Source organism: Pongo abelii, chromosome 7 (genome assembly GCF_028885655.2).
Source record: "Pongo abelii isolate AG06213 chromosome 7, NHGRI_mPonAbe1-v2.0_pri, whole genome shotgun sequence".
Lineage (NCBI taxonomy): Eukaryota > Metazoa > Chordata > Mammalia > Primates > Hominidae > Pongo > Pongo abelii.
Window position 1 is genome coordinate 44535543 of NC_071992.2, and position 22345 is coordinate 44557887.

At 45.5% G+C, this 22345-nt stretch overlaps 1 protein-coding gene across 7 annotated transcripts in view; it reads right to left on the reverse strand.

The window, feature by feature from the left end:
* The window catches only part of SLC20A2 (solute carrier family 20 member 2), a 126270-nt gene that overhangs the window by 57713 nt on the left and 46212 nt on the right, over positions 1–22345 (reverse strand). The window contains exon 2 of one of the 7 annotated variants that reach the window (XM_009243764.4): positions 6008–6062. The exons of the other annotated variants lie outside the window; for them this stretch is intronic. The gene's annotated coding sequence lies outside the window, so the exon portion shown is untranslated. The remainder of the gene's footprint in view (positions 1–6007; positions 6063–22345) is intronic. 7 annotated transcript variants of the gene reach the window in all.

The following is a 22345-nucleotide window of genomic DNA, read 5'->3' on the forward strand; positions in this document are numbered from 1 at the left end:
ATTTCTAAGATTTTTCAGCCTTTGCAATTTTGGAGATTCAGATCCCAAGTGAGACAAATGAAAAGACCACTCTAAGGGCAAAAGACAACATTCCACTGAAAGAGTATTTTATTAATATGACAGGCACACTAAATCAATGCATGAAAATCAAAACTTTAAAAATTGGGGGCCAGTATGATCTATCTCAAGATATAAACAAATTACTGATAAAATCTTGTTTGCCAGGCTACCTTGCCAATAGGGCAAACATGAACAATATTCAATTATTGATTGAGAAATACGGCGATGAACAGAAATGGATGTGGTCCTGGCACATCTGGGAAGTCCAGTGAAGGAAACAGACACCAATCATAGCAACACATAAATGTCTATAAACTGGTGACAAGAACTATGCAGGCAGGAGATGGTGCCACACAGTGTCGTGAGAGCACAGCCGGTGGGACGTGGTGTAGCAGGCAGCAAAGGCTCACCTGAGACCTCAGACGGCCAGAGTCATGCTGGGCCTGGTGTGGGGGGTAGGGGGGGACACACTCATTCCAGATGGTTCTCATGGTGGGAAGGGGGGGCCAGGAGGCAGGCCAGGGTGAGGGGAACCAGGATGAAGGTCGGGTGGGTCTGGTTAAAGACTGGCCCCCATGTGGACAGTGGGGTGCCACCGAAGGGTTTTAATCAGAGAGGGGTATTGGTGTGACCAGACTTGGCTTTTCCTTTTTTTTGCTCTGTCACCCAGGCTGGAATGCAGTGGCACAAGCATAGCTCACTGCAGCCTTAACCTCCCAGGCTCAAGCGATCCTCCTGCCTCAGCCTTCTCAGTAGTTGGGACTACAGGCGTGCACCACCATACCCTGCTAATTTTTAAATTTTTTGTAGAGACGGGGTCGTCCTATGCTGCCCAGGCTGGTCTCAAACTCCTATCCTCAAGTGATTCTCCTACCTCGGCCTCCCAAAGTGCTGAGATCACAGGTGTGAGATACCATGCCCGGCCCAGACTTAGGAATTTTTCTGTTGTTTTTGAGACAAAGTCTCACTCTGTCACCCAGGCTGGAGTGCAGTGGCGCGATCTTGGCTCACTACAACCTTTGCCTCCTGGGTTCAAGAGATTCTCCCGCCTCGGCCTCCTGAGTAGCTGGGATTACAGGCACCCGCCATCATGCCCGGCTAATTTTTTTGTATTTTTGTAGAGTTGGGGTTTCACCACGTTGGCCAGGCTGGTCTTGAACTCCTGACCTCAGGTGATCCACCCCACTTGGCCTCCCAAAGTGCTGGGATTACAGGTGTGAGCCACCACACCAGGGCCCAGAAGATCCTTCTGGCTGCAGTGTGGCGACCACATTGGATACAAGGCAAGCAAAAACACGGAGGATGAGTCAGGAGCCCGCTGCATGGCTTAGGCATGAGATGAGGCATCCAAGACCAGGATGTGGACGGTGGTGGGTGGGAGGGAATACGATGATTTAAGAGAACTGCAGCGGCAAAATCCAACAGGACCAGATGGTGGATTAAACGTGGGGGTGGAGAGAGTATAGATGGTTTATGGAACCGAACTGAAAAATAACCGAGTGGGTTTTTCTTCTCTTTTGCATTGTTTTTAGTTTTGCTTTTTGGGGCTAGGATGGGGTCTGACCACAGGTGCGCTTTTGATTGGGTGAACTAGCCGGGTTTACTGTGTCTTTTTTTTTTTTTTTTTTGACACGAAATCTCGCTCTGTCGCCCAGGCTGGAGTGCAGTGGCGCGATCTCGGCTCACTGCAAGCTCCGCCTCCTGGGTTCACGCCATTCGCCTGCCTCAGCCTCCGGAGTAGCTGGGACTAAACAGGCGCCCGCCACCACGCCCGGCTATTTTTTTATTTTTATTTTTAGTAGAGACGGGGTTTCACCGTTAGCCAGGATGGTCTCAATCTCCTGACCTCGTGATCCGCCCGCCTCAGCCTCCCAAAGTGCTGGGATTACAGGCTTGAGCCACCGTGCCCGGCCGGTTTACTGTGTCTTAATGGAGGACTCCCTTGCTGTGCACCTTGAATGTGGCAGTGGCTGTACTACTGTACATGCTGTCAAAACTCATGAAACCCACACAGGTGAACCACAGGAGCACCCTGGGTGGGAAGAGCGGCTGGCACAAGCCCCGAGCAGCTTCGCCCTGGCCTGGTTTTGCTTGGGGACGTTGTTAATCACCTTGTTGTTCCCCTTGTCAGTGTGTCAGCCCGGAGATCCCCTCTCCTACTTAAACAGCCTTAGACAACTCATTTCCACAATTGTGCCTATGCTCTTTAATGCGGCTTTTCTTCTTCACACTCACACCCTCAGCCCACCAGCCTAAGTCCAAAGCACCTGCCTGAGGAAAAAGGCTTGCCACCTTCTTTCCTGTCTTTGGTTACAAAAGGAACATTCGTTTCTCCTGCGTGGAGAAGGGTAATGAGCACAGGACCTGCAGTCGGGGACTCTTGGTCCATTCCCGTCCGGCCAGCTCCTGGCTATGCAACCCCGGGCAAGTCACCTCAATGACTCACCTGAACCGTGGGGACTGTGGCAGATGCCTCGCCACTGATTACATGAAAACTCGAAGGCCAAAGCTCAATGCCAGCAATCAGTATGTGGTGACTGTTACCATTCTTAGTAGATAAAGCCCTGGGGCAAAGGTCGGAAAGCATAAGGCCCCGTCGCAGTTCTGTTCCTCTCTAGTGGCTGACCCTGGGTACCTCAACACACTTTTTGAATTGCGGCATCTATAAAATGGGGATAGTGATGGCGCATGCACTTTATAGAATTATTGTGAGGGATAAACTTAATTGGGTAGAAGTGTTTTGCCTCAAGCAACTTGAAATTACTGGCATCGCTGTAGTCACAGGAAGAATAACAAACGAGAGGTCCCAGAATCCTTCTGGAAGGATCTTTCTCAGGCAGCCCTGTGCCCCACTCTCTTCCCAGTCCTGTGGGTTTCCCCAGCCTCCTCCCTTAGACCTGCTCTTCTTCCTCAACATGCAGACACTGACCTTGTTTTTGGTTAAAGACTGACACATGTTGTGAGGGACAGGGACTTTTTTTTTTTTTTTTTTTGAGACCAAGTCTTGCTCTGTAGCCCAGGCTGGAGTGCAGTGGCGCGATCTTGGCTCACTGCAACCTCTGCCTCCCAGGTTCAAACAATTCTCCTGCCTCAGCCTCCCGAGTAGCTGGGATTAAAGGCACGCACCACCATGCCCAGCTAATTTTTGTATTTTTAGTAGAGACAGGGCTTATCACCATGTTGGCCAGGCTGGTCTTGAACTCCTGACCTTGTGAACTGCCCACCTTGGCCTCCCAAAGTGCTGCAATTACAGGCATGAGCCACTGCGCCCGGCCTGGACAGGGACTTTTTAAGGGAAGAAGGGAGGCAATGAGGTAGAGAAGAGAAACACTAAAAGGGCACTAAGAAAAAAACCACTCAACATGGTAAAGACACTTTGGAAAACTATTGGCAATTTCTTTTTTTTTTTGAGACGGAGCCTCACTCTGTCACCAGACTGAAGTGCAGTGGAGTGATCTCAGCTCACTGCAACCTCCGCCTCCTGGGTTCAAGTGATTCTCCTGCCTCAGCCTCCCGAGTAGCTGGGACTACAGGTGCGCACCACCACACCCAGCTAATTTTTGTATTTTTAGTAGAGACACGGTTTCACTATGTTGGCCAGGATGGTCTCGATCTCTTGACCTCGTGATCAACCCGCCTCGGCCTCTCAAAGTGCTGGGATCACAGGTGTGAGCCACCGTCCCTGGCCAACTGGCAATTTCTTTTCTTTTTTTTTTTTTTGAGATGTAGTCTCACTCTGTTGCCCAGGCTGGAGTGCAATGGTTCGATCTCTGCTCACTACAACCTCTGCCTCCCAGGTTCAAGCAATTCTCCAGTCTCAGCCTCCCCAGTAGCCAGGATTACAGGCATGCACTACCTCCTCCAGCTAATTTTTGTATTTTTAGTAGAGACAGGGTTTCACCATGTTGGCCAGGCTGGTCTTGAACTCCTGACCTCAAGTGATCCACCTGCCATGGCTCTCAAAGTGCTGGGATTACAGGCATGAGCCACCGTGCCCAGCCAACTATTGGCAATTTCTTAAAAGTGAAGTGTACACTCGCCACACGACCTAGCAGCCCCAATCTGGGGTGTATTTACCCAAGAGAAACAACCACCCATGTCTATATAGGGAGAGCTCTGTTGTGCACCTTGAGTATGGTGGTGGCTGTATTACTGCATGTGTTGTAAAAACTCACGAAACTGTTCACTCACAACTGCTGAGCTTTATTTATTGAGTTATATACAGTCTACCTCAATAAAAGTGATCAGAAAAAATGCTGGTCATAAAAGGTAATGTTCACTTTTGATATTTTCCCTTATCTATATTGCAAGCATTGCCCCCCACCTCCACCAAGTCCCCTAGGATGGTATATAGATTATACAGTGAAAAAAAGAAAGAAAAAAAAACCCACAGTTCTCTTTTCAGTGAGAAAGGGAATCTTCTGCTGAGACACAGAAAACCCAGCCAGTTCACTCAGTCGAGCAAGGATTCAGGGACGGGTGATGTCACAGCACATTTAAAACAATGGCAGCAAGGAGACGGATCGAGGAGGGGCTCGGGACGTGACTCTTCCGGGGCCAGGGAAGAGAGGAAAGGCCTGCTCCAGGGCCAGCCTACGGATCTCCCTTCAAATTCACAAGGAAAAGAAAAGCCGGCTTTCTGCAGACAAGCCTTCCAGATGGCTTCTAGAGGATCTCACGGTAGAAACCCATTCATTAGTATTAAGTTTATGCAACTATAAACATTTCAGCTGAAAATCATTCCCATGGGGAACCACAGACTGAAGATCCTTTAAATCTGAAGTTCTGGGCACTTCATAGACCAAGAGCTGCAAGGACGTCACTCAGAGAAAGTCTGAGTATGGGCAAGCTACAATCACAGGGTCACTCTGATCTGTGACCCCAAAGTCAACTCTTAAATCAGTTCTGCAAGGGTAACTATTATGTATCTGTGATGAAAGTTTCTGTAATGGTATCTACCTAAGTATAGTTAGAAATGGTTTACACAGTTCTTAAAAAAAAAAAAAAAAGTAGTTATCTTCTTATTGAAATGGTTCTTAGCTGGGCGCAGTGGCTCATGCCTGTAATCCCAGCACTTTGGGAGACCCGAGGCGGGACCATCACTTGAGGTCAGGAGTTCAAGACCAGCCTGGCCAACACAGCAAAACCCCGTCTCTACTAAAAATACAAAAATTAGCTGGCATGGCAGTGTGCATCTGTAATCCTAGCCACTCGGGAGGCTGAGGCAGGAGCATCACTTGAACCTGGGAGGCAGAGGTTGCAGTGACCTGAGATTGAGCCACTGCACTCTAGCCTGGGTGACGGAGTGAGACGAAAAAAAAAGAAAAGAAAATGGTTCTTGTCAACTCACCAGGCCAGGTCAGATGCATGGCAACTCCAGGGCTCTAGATTGTGAATGAGGAGCACTCAGGGGGTATGGGTGCTCTTTATGACATCAGCCTCAATTGCTCAAGCAAATAGGCAAAGACTTTGAAATGTGGGCAAATAATGCACAGACGAGGACTGTAGTGTCATTTATTATGATCATAAAAAAGAAGAAACATCTAAATGTTCCCGGTCAGGGGTGTGGCTAAGGCAACTTTGTCTAAAAGATGAAATATTAGGTAACCACTACAATGATGTAACTTGAGAGATTTTCATGACACTAGAACACAGTGATCCTAGGTGAAACTTGGGAACACACAATGACATTAGCCATATGACCTCAGCTATGTTTAAGAGAGTACCGGCTCAGACTTTCAGGAAATAAGCCCAAAGGTTAATTGCACTTCTCTCTAGGTCTCTTTTTATTTTTTTGACGTTATCCAAAATTTTCTACGATGTGCAATGACCACTTTTATCACTGGAAGACCCTTCAAAACACTACGAAGTACATTTTTTTAAAAAAAAGTTAGGAACATAACACAAAAATAGGCTTAGTTTTCTTAAATAAACAAAATGAATTTACCATGAATCTATTTATGCTTTCAGCCGGGGCCTCAATTTTTCTCCAGGCTTACTACCTACGATGTAAAACATAAAACACATTTTGTATTCCCTTTATTTATCTTTTTCACCGTCAATAATATCCTTTTGTCTAGTATTGGAGCACTTGGTAAAAAGGTCTCTGCATGGTGTGGAGTCTTCTGCTATATTCCAGTTATTTATTTATTCCTTTATTTTTATTTTTGAGACAGAGTCTCAGTCTGTTGTCTAGGCTGGAGTGCGGTGGCATGATCATGGCTCACTGCAGCCTTAAGCTCCTGGGCTCAAGCAATCCTCCTGTCTCAGCCTCCTGAGTAGCTGGGACTAGAGGCAAGCACCACCACACCCAGCTAATTTTTATTTTATTTTTTTACAGGTTGGGGAGGGGTCTCCCTATGTTGCCCAGGCTGGTCTCAAACTCCTGGGCTCAAGCGATCCTCCTACCTCAGCCTCTCCAGTAGCTGGGATTACAGGCACATGCCATCATGCTTGGCTAATTTTGTTTTCTTTTTGGTAGAGACAAGTCTCACTATGTTGCCCAAGCTGGTCTCAAACTCCTGGGCTCAACTGATTCTCCCACCTCAGCCTCCCAAAGTGCTGGGATTACAGACGTGAGCCACTGTGCCCAGCCCTATACTCAATTTATATTCCAAAGGGCCCATGCTCAGTCACAGAGAGTCTTTCTCAGTTCTTCCCTCATCTTCCTTATCCTTCTCTTGAGGTTTGGCCCTCAAGACTGAACTGAATAGAAAATATCTCGATGTTGCCAAGGACTCTGCTGGCCTCTTTTCTCCTGAAACTGTTTGAAGCTAATGCTTACAAGAAGCAACCTATAATTAAGCTTTTATTCCTGTTTTGGTTTACAGAGTTAGAAGATCATAGAACGTTAGGGTCTGAAGGGACTTTAGCAGTAATCGAGTCCAATTTTGGTCATTTTAAAGATGTGGCTGCGTCACTGAAAGTAGATTTAAACAATGAGTCCCTAAATGCACTGTCTCCTTCCCATGAGTCCACTCCACACCACACCACACCAGGGTAGGAGGCACTGAAATGAAAGCAATGCCAAAAAACTAGGAAGTGATGCTCCTGGCTGACACTTGCCAGGCCCTGATGATACGAGGTCCAACTCCGGGCGCTGAGGTTCTCTGGGTTCCTGGCCTAAGCTGGGGGTGGACAGGGAGAGACATGGGAAGGAGGGAGGCTAATAAAGAGGATGGACTCACAGGAATGCTGCCGGGCCCTCACCCTTCAAAATTGTCAAGATCAGATGACATCTTCTGGTCCTGTCCAACTCTATTATTCTACATCAACCAGAGACCACAGGGCCAGGAAGAGGCCGTTTAGCCTGGAACTGTGAGCCACAGAATTGTCCTGTAGGGAGGGGTGGAAAATTCTGACCCTGTCTTGAGCAGTGCAGTCAACGGCCTTCGTGGACTTATGGGACATGAACAGACTTACTTTGGCGTTTGGTTCTCTAGCTAAGATTCCTGCTTCGGACCCTGAGGGTTCAGCCTTCCCTGCCCTTTTCCCTTCCAGGTCTCATTCCTGCTCTGTCCACACTCCCTCCGCATTCTTCTCATTCCCACAGGGAAGTTTCTTCCCAGCCGTAAAGCTTCTGTGATATTTAGATGTTTTCCACACAGCCTCTTACTCTCTGGGAAGGCATTGCATAAATCTACAATAAATAAATCTAAGTGCATATATTTTTAAAGGAAAAGGAAATAAATAGCAAAAAATAATTAAAATGAGAAAAAGTTAGAGGAGTTAGGATGATTTGTCCTGAAGAAGAAAAGATTTCGAAGGTATGACATGACTTACATGGAAAATATTTTTTTTTTTAGTAGAAAGGCTGCCTCAGGATATGTAAGTGCCATCCTTGGTGACGTTCAAATGGAATCTGAATGACCGTATGACACGTAATTGTAAGATTTTATTTGTTATTTTCCTTTTACATTTACAATTCAATGAGTCCATGAAAAAGTTATTATTAGGAAATATATCAGCCTCTCTTTATCTAATTTGAGGACACAGCACAAGGAAACAGTCTTTCATGTAAGAAAAAAGACTGTTATTTAGGCTGGGCGAGGTGGTTCATGCCTGCAATCCCAGCAGTTTGGACACAGCACAAGGAAACAGTCTTTCATGTAAGAAAAAAGACTATTATTTAGGCTGGGCGAGGTGGTTCATCCCTGCAATCCCGTCAAGGTGGGCGGATTACTTGAGCACAGGAGTTTGAGATCAGCCTAGGCATCATGGCGAAACCCCATCCCTACTAAAAATACAAAAATTATCCAGCTACCCAGGAGGCTGAGGTAGGAAGATCACCTGAGCCTGGGAAGTGAAGGCTACAGTGAGACTGGAGTGTTGCCACTGCACTCCAGCCTGGACGACAGAGTAGGACCCTGTCTTAAAAAAAAACAAAACTGTATTTGGCCGGGCACGGTGGCTCATGCCTGTAATCCCAGCACTTTGGGAGGCCAAGACAGGTGGATCACCTGAGGTCAGGGGTTTCAGACCAGCCTGGCCAACATGGTGAAAATCTCTCTACATGGTGAAAATCCGTCTCTACTAAAAATTCAAAAAATTAGCCAGGCGTGGTGGCAGGTCCCTGTAATCCCAGCTACTCAGGGGGCTGAGACAGGAGAATCGCTTGAACCCGGGAGGCAGAGGTTGCAGTGAGCCGGGCACTCCAGCCTAGGCAACAAGAGCAAAACTCAGTCTCTTAAAAAAAAAAGAAAAACAACTGGGCCGGGCGCGGTGGCTCACGCCTGTAATCCCAGCACTTTGGGAGGCCAAGGTGGGTGGATCACTTGAGGTCAAGAGTTCAAGACCACCCTGGCCAACATGGTGAGACGCCGTTGTTTCCGTCTCTACTAAAATCCGTTTCTACTAAAAATACAAAAGTTAGCTGGGCATGGTGGCGGCTGCCTATAATCCGAGCTACCAGGGAGGCTGAGGTGGAGGCATTGGTTGAACCCAGGAGGCAGAGGTTGCAGTAAGGCGAGATCGTGCCATTGCACTCCAGCCTGGGTGACAAGAGCAAAACTCCGTCTTAAAAACAAACAAACAAACTAACTAACTGTATTTGGATAGGAGAAACACATTTATAACGGAATAGGTTGCAGCCCACCGAAGTGAGCTCCCACTGGAAATGTGGACTCCCCAGCAGTAGAGACTTTTAAAGTAGATCACCGCCTTGCTGGAGAGTCGGAGGCACACTACTGTCTGGAAGCGAGGGACGAGAATAGCCAAGCTTTATGAATTTATTCCTACTCTCTAACATAGAAAAGACTCTTCAACATTTTCTCCTTTCTTCCTTTCCGTATGCACTATAGATAGATTCCCCGCCCTCCCAGATATTCTAGGTATTTTCTTCACTCATAACCAAAAATAGGTAGATATTCATGAGCAAATTGCTTAACATATGAAACTTCTATCAAATGACAAACCTAGGATCACTTGTTCCAATTCTGTGCCCTGAAATGTTGGACTGTTTGACTAAGTTCTAAGAGCTATATTAGGAAAATACTTTCCTTTCAGAGACAGTTTAAAATGGAACCATGTATGAAAATAGATATGGCTCTTACATGTTTATTTGCTAACTTTGTTTTGATTCTATTGGAGGTTCAATAAAAATATGGATGGTACTTATAAAACTTTTTGTTCCTGGTACAACCGCATATTCTTTCCATTAATGCAACATTAATATAAACAGAGGAGCTGACAAATGAAATTATCTTAACTCCTTTCCATGCTCAGCTTACAGACCCATATTTCTTGTTATCATTCCAGAGATTCTTAAGCAATTGTTCTTAGCCAGCAGAAAAAGCAACAGAGGACAAATGATTATTAAGTTGATCTAGGCAGCCTCTTCCTCTTTGCCATGTGGGAGAATCTGTTCAAGTCTTTGAAGTGCTTCATCAGAAATCTGAAAACCTGATTCCACTCCACTAATAACTTGCTAAATTGGCAGTATAAACAGGCTAAACAAGGCAATATAGTCCCAAGAGCGTTCATTTGATTGGTAAGTCGGTAGAAATTTAGCAGTTCCTCTCATCTTCTATGGAGACTGAGAGTGAAATCTTTTTACTAAATTAAGAAACCATGAGCACTGGCTTGATATTATTAATACCGTCACAAAACCATGGGATGGCAGTAAAAAACACAAAAGAGAAAACACATTTTATAAGATTTCTTTGAAAACTATTTCCTCACTCTGAGAATGCTCATGGCTCTTAATTCCCTATGCACGATAAAGATCATCTTTCTTGCACTCTGTGCTTTCAAAGCTATCTTCGAGCTTTGCAGGAGAGGCCATGGGGGCAGAATGAGGTGCAGCCCCATGGTGTCCCCTGACGGATCCAGTGTGCAGTCTGATGAAGTGTGGGTGGGTGTGGTCTACGGCTGGCAGCCACCATGATCCAAGAGAGCCTGACTTGGGAGGGCAGCCAGGCAGCTAAAGGCTGCTCCCATATCATGCGGGAGCACCTGGGCCTGGCCTTCCAGACCCCGAGGGCATCCAGCCAGCCGGGTGTTCTGCTTGCTGGTCTACACGCAGCCACTGAGCATCTCGGCCATGCAGCTGGCCCTGAGACAGCAGCAGCAGCACAAAAAGGCCTCCAGGCCAGGAGGTGGAACAGGGCACACGACTAAGCACAAGGCCTGCATTTGGACCAAAGGGCACCCTGGCAAACCTAAGCCCGGAGTGAGCCCTCGAAACTGTGAGAGGGTGGTGCTAACAGCCCAGCCTCCAGCCCACCTTTCCTCCTTCCCAGAGGTCAGGACAATCACAGCCCTTCCCTTCTCCCACCCACTGTGCCTGTAAAGGGGGGCTGAGATGACCAGGCATCAGAGTCACTCATTTATTTCCTCACCGCTTCTCTCACTGCATGGAATGTTCAGGGAGGTCAGCTGATTTCCCTGGGTACACTCATCGGGTGATGGACACAATGCATACAAATAAAAGACCCAGAAAGCACCCCCTCCAAAAAAGTGGAGCTTGTCAAGTTCCCTGTGCCTACATTTTTCCTTTAGAAAACTTGGGGCTAGGCCGAACGCAGTGGCTCACGCCTGTAATTCAAGCACTTTGGGAGGTCGAGGCGGGTGAATCGCCTGAGGTCAGGAGTTCGAGACCAGCCTGGCCAACATGGTGAAACCTCATCTCTACTAAAAATACAAAAATTAGCCGGGTTTAGTGGCGGGCGCCTGTAATCCCAGCTACTCAGAAGGCTGAGGCAGGAGAATCACTTGAACCCAGGAGGCAGAGGTTGCAGTGAGCTGAGACCGTGTTATTGCATTCCAGCCTGGGTGACAGGAACAAAACTCCGTCTCAAAAAAAAAAAAAAGAAGGCCAGATGCGGTGGCTCACACCTGTAATCCCAGCACTTTGAGAGGCTGAGGCGGGCGGATCACAAGGTCAAGAGATCAAGACCATCCTGCCCAACATGGTAAAACCCCATCTCTAATAAAAACACAAAAATCGGCTGGGCATGGTGGCGCATGCCTGTAATCCCAGCTACTCGAGAGGCTGAGGCAGGAGAATCGCTTGAACCTGGGAGGCGGAGGTTGCAGTGAGCCGAGATTGCGCTGCTGCACTCCACCCTGGCGACAGAGCGAGACTCCGTCTCAAAAAAAAAAAAAAAAAAGAAAACTTGGGGCTACAGAGATTGTTTCAAGGTCAGCATAGAGCTTATAAACTGGAGGGCAACCAGATAGAAGCTGCTCTTTCATATTTTAAATTAGTTAAGAAAGAAAAATGAATATGTAATTATATTGTCTTTTATCATTAACTAATTATCTTTAGCAGAGCTCTGTGTGTGTGTGTGTGTGTGTGTGTGTGTATGTGTGGACTCAAATCACTGTCTAGTGTCACTTCCTTTCAGCCTAAAGAACCTCCTTTAGTATTTTTTTGCTTAATTTTTTTTTTTGACACACAGGTTGGAGTGCAGTTGCACGATCATGGCTCACTGCAGCCTTGATCCTCCTGCCTCAGCCTCCCAACTAGCTGGAACTACAGGTGTGTGCCACTGTGCCTGGCAAGTCTTTTTGGTAGAGATGGAGTTTTACTATGTTGCCCAGGCTGGCCTAGAACTCCTGGGCTCAAGCAATCCTCCGGCCTTGGCCTCCCACAATACTGGGATTCCAGGTGTGAGCTGCTGCGTCTGCCTTCCTCTAGTGAGGTAGTTCTGCTAGCAATGGATGGAATCTCTGTTATTTACGTGGCAGTGTTTTTATTTTGTCTTCACTTTTGAAAGACAGCTTTGCTGGATGAAGAATTCTTTTGGCACTTTAATATGCCATCCGCTGCCTCTCGGCCTCACTGCCTCTGATGGAAGTCAGCTGTCCATCTTACTTGAGTTCTACTGGACTTGACAGTCACTTCTCTCTTGCGGGTTCCAAGAGTTTCTCTCTGTATCTTAAACTTCTTGACTGCAGTATGTCTGTGTTTATCCTAACCGAATTTGGCTAAGTTGTCTGGATGTGTACATTAGTGTTCTTCATCAAATTTGGGAAGTTAAAATAAATTACTACAGATTATTTTTTTTTATTTTTTTGAGACAGAGTCTCGCTCTGTTGCCCAGGCTGGAATGCAATGGTGTGATCTCAGCCCACCACAACCTCCATCTCCTGGGTTCAAGCGATTCTCCTACCTCAGCCTCCCGGGTAGTTGGGATTACAGACATGTGCCACAACACCCAGCTATTTTTTTTATTTTTTAGAAGCACGGTTTCACTATGTTGGCCAGGCTGGTCTGGAACTCCTGACCTCAAGTGATCCACCCACCTTGGCCTCCCAAAGTGCTGGGATTACAGGTGTGAGCCACCGTGCTTGGCCATGATTTTTTTTGAGACGGAGTTTCACTCTGTCGCCCAGGCTGGAGTGCAGTGGCGCGATCTCGGCTCACTGCAAGCTCTGCCTCCCGGCTTCACGCCATTCTCCTGCCTCAGCCTCCCAAGTAGCTGGGACTACAGGCGCCCGCGACCACGCCTGTCTAATTTTTTGTATTTTTAGTAGAGACGGGGTTTCACCGTGTTAGCAAGGATGGTCTCGATCTCCTGACCTCATGATCCACCCGCCTCGGCCTCCCAAAGTGCTGGGATTACAGGCGTGAGCCACCGCGCCTGGCCTATTTTTAAGTGTTGAAATATTGTTTTCTGCCCCTTCTCTGTCGGTTCTCCCACTGATGCACTGAATGGTGGCCCAGATTTCTCTGGCGCTGTTCATTTTTCTTCATTCCTTACAGCAACATCTCTATTGTTTGTGGATCTTTCTTCTGGCAACTCTAATTTACTGCGAAGCCTCTCTAGCGAACTTGTCATCTTGGTTATTATACTTTTCAACTGCAGAGTTTCTTTTACAAAATGTTTTTAAATTGTGGTAAAATACACATCGCATAAAATTTACCATCTTAACCATTTGAAAGTGTACGGTTCAGTGGTGTTAGGTATATTCACAGTGCTGTGCAACCACTGCCACCATCCAGCCACAGAACTCCTTTCATTTTCAAAACTGAAACTCTGTACCCATTAAACAATAACTTGCCATTCTCGCCTTTCTCCAACCCCTGGCCACCAACATTCTACCCTCAGTCTCTATGAATCTCACAGCCTAAGGAGCTCAGAGGAGTGGAATGACACAGCATTTGTCCTTTTGTGACTGGCTTATTTCACTTAGGGTTCATCCACATTGCAGCATGTATGAGGATTTCCTTCCTTTTTGGAACCGAGTAGTATTTCCTTGTAGGTGTAGACCACACTGTGTTTATCCATTCATCCATCCGTGGACATTTGTGCTGTGACTTTTAGCGACTGTGAATAATCCTTTTTTTTTTTTTTGAGACAGAGTCTCCCTCTGTCGTCCAGGCTGGAGTACAGTGGCTCGATCTCTGCTCACTGCAACCTCTGCCTCCTGGGTTCAAGCGATTCTCCTGCCTCAGCCTCCTGAGTAGCTAGGATTCAGGTGTGCACCACCACACCTGGCTAATTTTGTTTGTATTTTTAGTAGAGACGGGGTTTCAGCATGTTGGTCAGGCTGGTCTCAAACTCCTGACCTTGTGATCCGCCCGCCTCAGCCTCCCAAAGTGCTGGGATTACAGGCGTGAGCCACCGCGCCTGGCCGTAACACCGCTATTAAAATGGGTATACAAATATCTCTCCAAGACCACACTTTCAGTCCTTTTGGATATATACCCAGAAGTGGAATTGCTGGATGTGGTCATTCTAATTTTAAGTTTCTGAGGAACTGTCATATTGTTTTTGACAACAGCCTCACCATTTAGTATTCTCACCAATAGTGCACAAGAGTTCCAATTTCTCATTACCCTCATCAACACCTGTTATCTTCTGTTGGTTTTATATTTTTATATGATAGCCATCCTAATGGGTGGAGGTGGTAGCTCATTGTGGTATGATTTTTCATTTCCCGAATAATTTGTGATATTGGGCATCTTTTCACATGCTTGTTGGCCATGTGTATTGTCTTCTTTGGGGAAATGTCTATTAAAGTCCTGTGCCCATTTAAAAAATCAGGTCATTTGCTTTTTGTTTTTGAGTTATAGGAGTTTTTTTTTTTTTTTTTTTTTGAGATGGAGTCTTGCTCTGTCTCCCAGGCTGGAATGCAATGGTGCAGTCTCGGCTCACTGCACCCTCCGCCTCCTAGGTTCAAGCGATTCTCCTGCCTCAGCCTCCCGAGTAGCTGGGATCACAGATGCCTGCTACCACACCCAGCTAATTTTGTATCTTTAGTAGAGACAGGGTTTTGCTATGTTGGCCAGGCTGGTCTCGAACTCCTGACCTCAGGTGATCCACCCACTTCGGCCTCCCAAAGTGCTGGGATTACAGGCATGAGCCACCGCGCTTGGCCAGGTTCTTTTTTTATTTTATAATTTCTATCTCTTCATGAATATTCTCTGTTTGATGACTCTGCCAGTGTGACTTCTTTCCATTATTTAAACATGGTTTTCTTTAGTCTTTGAACGTATGTGTAATGGCTGCTCTGAAGACTGTCTGCTAAGTTCAGTATCTGGGCCCCCACAAAAGCAGTCTCCACTGTCTGCCCCCCCACCCCGCCCCATGTGTGTTTCACACGAGCTAGTTTCTTTACATGTCTTATAATTTTTCATTGAAAACTGGATCTTTTAAATAATAAACTGTAACAATTCTGCTCACTGATACTCCCACTTCCCAGAGGCCTGCAGCTGTCACTTAATTGTGTGGGTACTTGGTTGAACTATTAATGATTCTCTGAAGTCTATTCCCCTACACTGTGCAGTTGCCAGCCCCACTCAGATTTCCCCTTGTTTTTATATTTTAGTCTAACTTGCTAGGGATCACTTGTGGGACAGCACAAGCCACTTAGTGGCCAGAGGTTGTGCTTAAGCCCCCGTAGCCTGCGAAGTTTCACCCTTGACCATGGCTGTGTGTGGCTCAAAGACTCCTTTCACAGTTCAGGGAGTAAGGGTTGAAGGCAGGGTCTGAATAAAGGGGCAGCTCACGAGTGGCCTTCGGGGAGCTGGAGTTATTCTGTATCCTGTTTGTGGTGGTGGTCACAAAAATCTGTGCATGTGTACAAACTCACAAAACTGTATACCAGAAAAAGCAAATTTTACCATGTGCAAATAAAAAAATAACCAGGATTTGCTGTTAGAAAAATATACTTTTATATCTGTATTGGTCTTACAAAGCTGGATTCAATTTGATTGCTTGAGTTCTTAGAAGTTCACTGCTTACTAGTTAGTGGGGAGATAGAAAATAAAAGCTTTCTTATGCCATTGGTCACTGAGGATAATTTCTTCTCAGAATACAATAAAAATATAAACTTAAAAAAATTATCATTATAATAGTTAATAGTACGATACTGTCAGGCTTTTATATCTGACCAGGAGACATTTCTTCAGGATGAGGCTTTTGAGTCTTTTCTCTTCAAGTAAAAACTCTGGATTTTGGCTGGGTGTGGTGGCTCACGCCTGTAATCCCAACACTTTGAGAGGTCGAGGCGGGTGGGTCACTTGAGGCCAGGAGTTCAAGACCAGCCTGGCCAAAATGGTAAACCCTGTCTCTACTGAAAATACAAAAATTAGCCGGACATGGTGGCATGCACCTGTAATCCCAGCTTCTCAAGAGGCTGAGGCGGGAGAATTGTTTGAAGCCAGGAGGCGGAGTTTGCAGTGAGCCAAGATCCTGCCACTGCACTCCACCCTGAGAGACAGAGTAAGACTCCATTTCAAAAACAAAAACAAAAAAACCCCAAACTCTGGATTTATTTAATTGTTGCTGACTTGCCTCACAGGCCTGAATACACTATGACTTAAAGATGAGGTGGAAACCAAACAAATGTAAACAAAAGCAGAGATGGCAAAAATCAGGCCGGAGAGAAGGAGGTGCGTTGCCGGGCACGCTGCCTTCTAAGTCCCTAGGGACACTTAACCGCACAGCAGCCGAGGCAGACAGTCAGTGATTCCCTCTTCCTGTGACAGCTGCCAGTTTAATTTCAAGTCAGGTCTAAGGCAATCACTCTTTCAAAAACCTTTGTAACAGATGAGCTCTTTTATAATTCCTAACACCTATGTTAACTACATTCATCTCTCTTACTTTTGCTTTTAGTCTTCAGAGTAAAGATAAAAACAAACAAGCAACCAAAAAAACAAGTAAACAAAAAAAAAAGACAAAAAAGAGGAAAATAAATGTAATTCAAGTTTTTAAGCTGAGATCCACTCTCTTCTTCCTCTTACAAAAGTCACCCTCTTTCAGGCCGGTGTGGTGGCTCACGCCTGTAATCCCAGCACTTTGGGAGGCCGAGGCAGGCAGATCACCTGAGGTCAGGGGTTAGAGACCAGCCTGGCCAACATGGCAATACAAAAATTGGCAGGGCACGGTGACTCATGCCTGTAATCCCAGAACTTTGGGAGGCTGAGGCGCGTGGATCACCAGGTCAGGAGTTCAAGACCAGCCTGGCCAACAGTGAAACCCCGTCTCTACTAAAAAAAAATTTGCCGGGCATGGTGGCACATGCCTGTAATCCCAGTTACTCAGGAGGCTAAGGCAGAAGAATCGCTTAAACCAGGGAGGTGTAGATTGCAGTGAGCCAAGATCACGCCACTGCACTGCAGCTTGGGCAACAGAGTGAGACTTCATCTCCAAAAAAAAAAAAAAAAAATTAACTGGGCATGGTGGCGGGCACCTCTAATCCCACCTACTTGGGAGGCTGAGGCAAGAGAATCGCTTGAACATGGAAGGCGGAGGGTGCAGTGAGCCAAGACTGCACCACTGCACTCCAGCCTGGGTGACAGAGTGAGACTCCATCTCAAAAAAAAAAAAAGTCACTCTATTTCTCTTGATGACCATCAGTTTTCCTGCCTTGTCCAACATAGTCTACAGTCTCAGAAAACCCTTTTTATCTGCTCTATCCCTTCTAAGGAAGTAAAAAGACATTCTTTCTTCTTTTAAGGCATTCAACTTGCCAAGTAACCAAATTTTAACACCTACTATTCCATCTTGATGTGGCATTATGCACATCTATACTCACATGGTGTGCAGGAGAGCTTTGGGACTCAACTCAGTTGGAACTACTTGGCAGCCAGGACATGCTGATGTCCTGGGAATTGTCCCCCCACAATCTCACTGGGAACAGTACTCTATTCATTGAATATGTGACTATTGAGTGAAGGTGTTTACCCACACCTCTTTCTTCTCCCCAAAGAAAATGAAGATGCACTGGGCTGGGCGCAGTGGCTCACACCTGTAATCCCAGCACTTTGGGAGGCCGAGGTGGGCGGATCATGAGGTCAGGAGTTCTAGACCAGCCTGGCCAACATGGTGAAACCCTGTCTCTTCTAAAGATACAAAAAATTAGCTGGGCGTGGTAGTGGGCGCCTGTAATCCCAGCTACACAGGAGGCTGAGGCAAGAGAATTGCTTGAACTCAGGAGGCAGAGGTTGCAGTGAGCTGAGATCGTGCCATTGCACTCCAGCCTGGGCAACAGAGCAAGACTCTGTCTCAAAAAAAAAAAAAAAAAAAGAAAACGAAGATCCGCCCATGCAAGGTGTGTCTTCACTTCCTAAGGAAGAAATACTGCAGAGAGGAATGTCATGACTACTCCTCTCATATAATTGCAGTAGAAAGACACGAGATGATGAAGAAAGGAAGGTGAGCATAAAAAGAAGAGCATTCCTTATATGGATGACAAATGTAAAGAGGAAACTTGAAAAACCAGCTTTCTCAGTTCCGAGCATTCCAGGAAACACTCTGAGTAACAAAGGTTCTAAACCAAAGCCTAGGCCAAAACACGGTAGCACATGATTCCAGATTCCTTTTAGTTTATCAAGGCACTTGGTTTTCTTTTCTTTTTTTGAGACGGAGTTTTGCTCTGTTACCCAGGCTGGAGTGCAGTGGCGCCATCTCGGCTCACTGCAAGCTCCGCCTCCCATTCTCCTGCCTCAGCCTCCCAAGTAGCTGGGACTACAGGCGCCCGTCATCACGTGCCCAGCTAATTTTTTGTATTTTTAGTAGAGACGGGGTTTCACCGTGTTAGCCAGGATGGTCTGGATCTCCTGACCTCGTGATCCACCCATCTCAGCCTCCCAAAGTGCTGGGATTACAGGCATGAGCCACCGCGCCCGGCCTTGGTTTTCGATTAAGTTTTAAGGTCTTAGTCCTGTTGAAAGCAGATTCAATCCAGTCTGAATTTCAGCCTCAATGCCCAAAGGAAACCTAGTGACAAATGCCATTTTGCTCCAGGCCCAGGCTTAGGAGAGACTCTGTCAGTGACCATCAAAAGTACTTATTCTCATGTGGCACTGTATAAAGCAGGTGGAAAGGGGGGCCTGCTTTAGTGGGAAGTCCCACTTTGTTCAAGATTTTCTTAAATCAAGTGCCACAGGCACCAAAACAGTTACCCAAAATAACCTTCTGATTAAGGCCATGAGGACACCCTGGCAGTGTCTGGCAGAAATGACTGAGGGAGCCAGTACTTTCTTAAAGTGCTCTCACATGTAGTGAACACTGGTGAGATACACCGTGATACTACACAGATAAGTGCCCTGGAAACACCGGCTAGGGGATTCGTTCTTTCCATCATCCCTCATCACTGTCACTCAAAATATTACCTGAGGCCTACTGCACATGGTTCCACCGTTCACTGCTTTGAATTTAACATTCTGAACTCCGGGCCCTTCCGAAATTTTAATGGATAATCATAACACCAGAAGTGTTATTTTAATTGACTTAAAAATCTGCTAAAGTCCCCAGCTTGCTGCCATTGCTCTCCAAATAATACTGAGTCTGAGATCCTGGCCAAAAATGAGATCAGATTATAGAGTTTGTTAAGATCCAGTGTGGTAGTGAAAGCAGACACTTCCTGGATACCTCTAATACTCCAGAATTAACAGAATTAACCTTTTTCAATGACCAGTACACATCAGTTTACGTGGGTGTCTTTCCAAAAGTCATGATCCCAAGTCTCTGCCTTAAAAATGAATCAGATTTTTCCAGTGTAAAAATAATATTGGCTGGGCATGATGGCTCATCTCTGTAATCCCAGCACTTTGGGAGAGCAAGGCAGGACTGCTTTAGTTCAGGAGTTCAAGACCAGCCTGGGCAACATAGTGAGACCCTGTCTCTATAAAACATTTAAAAAATTAGCCAGGTGTGGTGGTGTGTGCCGGTAGTCCCAGCTACTTGGCAGGCTGAGGTGGGAGGATCGCTCAAGCTGGGGAAGTCAAGGCTGCTGTGAGCCCTGATGGCACCTCTCACTCCAGCCTGGATGACAGTGAGACCCTGTCTCAAAACTAATAATAATAATAATATGTGCTCATAACAAATTTGATAAATATAGAAAACGAGAAAGTAAAACAAGGAAAAATGCTACTGGTCCAGTACTGCAAAATAACCATAATTAACATATTGGTGTACTAGCTTTATCAGTTGGACTAGGCACTACTTATATGAGCCAACTGAGAGGCCACTGCCGAATTAAATAAAATATAAAGTCAAAATAAAAACGAATTAAAATAGTTACTTTTTAAAGAGAAAGTTTTCTATTATTACATAAGTAATCTATGCTTATTGAAGAAAAAAATTAACATACAGGTAACCAAAAAGAAGGGGTGAAAATCACATATAAGCTCACCTCCTAGAGATAGTTATTGCTCATAATAAATGCAGCATTCTTTTCTCAGGTACATACATAGGTGTGCCTTGCTTTTATAAAAATGGGGTCATAAACACCTAATGTTTTGTAACCTGCTAGTTTTTACTTGATATACATCTAACGCCATCATTTCAAATGGCTGCATAGTGTTCTATGCTGTGGAAATACCATAAATTATTTAATCAGTAACTTATCAGGTTGTTTCTGGGGATATTTTATTCAATTATTAGGTCCATAAATCTTGTATAGTCTAATAATAAGTAAAATTTTTTACCTTTTTCTTTAAGTTTAATTTTTTTTGACTGGACAGCTATAATGAGACAAAGTTTATTCCAAACCACTTAACCACTCTTTTTTGTTTTTTTGAGATGGGGTCTCGCTCTGTCGCCCAGGCTGGAGTGCAACGGTGCAATCTTGGCTCCCTGCAACCTCTGCCTCCCGGGTTCAAGCAATTCTCCTGCCTCAGCCTCCCGAGTAGCTGGGACTACAGGCATGTGCCACCACACTTGGCTAATTTTTTTGTATTTTTTTTTTTTTAGTAGAGACAGGGTTTCTCTGTGTTAGCCAGAATGGTCTCGATCTCCTGACCTCGTGATCCACCCACCTTGGCCTCCCAAAGTGCTGGGATTAAAGCCATGAGCCACTGCGCCAGGCCACCTCTCTTATTTTTAATGACACATTTGTGAACTAGCTATAGATTGATTTTAGAAACATGATTTTTCCAAGGAAGAAATACCAAGAAAAGAATGACTATTTAGTAATTCCTCTTTGTACAGAAATGAAAATAGCTTTTTGGCTGCCATTATTAAGAACCAAATTAAACAGACACTCGGAATGTTCCCTACTGGCTATATACTTATTGGAAGTTCATGGGTTTCACAGACTCTACTTATATTGAAAGGCTCATTCAGGATTAAGATCAGCTCCCTGTGCCCTCCGGAGTGGGGAGACATGTCGATCTTATCTCTGTACAGCCACCATGTTCATTGGGCCTCATATGTTCTGAAAACAGACACAGATGTAGAAAATAACAGTGCATGCAGCTTCATGTCTGAGAGGTCAGTTTTTTGAAACATAATGAGGCTGAAAGATTGAAAGACTGAATAGTATTAACATCAATATCTTATGACCAGGCAAACTACAGTTTGGCTCAAATGTCCTCACCAGTCTTTTCTCACCTCAAGCAATTTTTAATACTCTGTGAACATGTAATTAACTATGCTATAAAAGCCAAGGATTCTACGGATCCCTCCCTTTTTTTTTTTTTTTTTTTCCAGACGGAGTCTTGTTCTGTTGCCCAGGCTAGAGTGCAGTGGTGTGATCTTGGCTCACTGCAACCTCCACCTCCCAGGTTCAAGCAATTCTCCTGCCTCAGCCTCCCAAGTAGCTGGGATTACAGGCATGCGCCACCATGCCCGGCTAATTTTTGTATTTTTGGTAGAGAGGGGGTTTCACCATGTTGGTCAGACTGGTCTCGAACTCCTGACCCCCAGTGATCCACCCGCCTTGGCCTCCCAAAGTGCTGGGAATACAGGCGTGAGCCACCGCACCCGGCCAGATCCCATTTTCAAGTGCTGAAATATTAGGGCCACAATTTCCTGGCTAAAAGACGTAGGGCGGGTCTTTTTCAGACATGGCAGTGCGTTACTTGTGTGACAGTTTTTATTTTTATCTTTATTATTATTTTTAAAAACCTAGCTCCTGCAGGAAGTATGACACTTTTTAAACAGCACTGGCAAAACATGTCCTCAGAGAGCCCTTTCTTCATTATGAGCACAAAAAGGTTTTATTGTCCTAAATGCTATACAAAGTATAACAAATAGACACTCTCAGCAGCCTGTGTTTTCAACCGGAGACACTTCTGTCAAGCGAAAGCACAAAGGAAAATATACAAAATGGCACAGGCATAACTAAATTCAGATGCATTTCTATTATGTGCAAATAAAGGTGGGTGGAAGAGAGGGCAGAGAGATGAACAGGGGACTCCTAGGAGTAACTGTTTTGATTGGGAAAGGTGAGAATGGCCACCTTCCTGACTCTAGAGAACTCATCACAGAGGAGAAGGCAGAGCACTTACTTGTGGCCTTAGCCATTCCAGTGGAATTAGAATTTATTTGTATTAAGTCCATCCTATGTGTACCCCTGGGCTATTTGTTGTAGATGATAAAATGTGTCC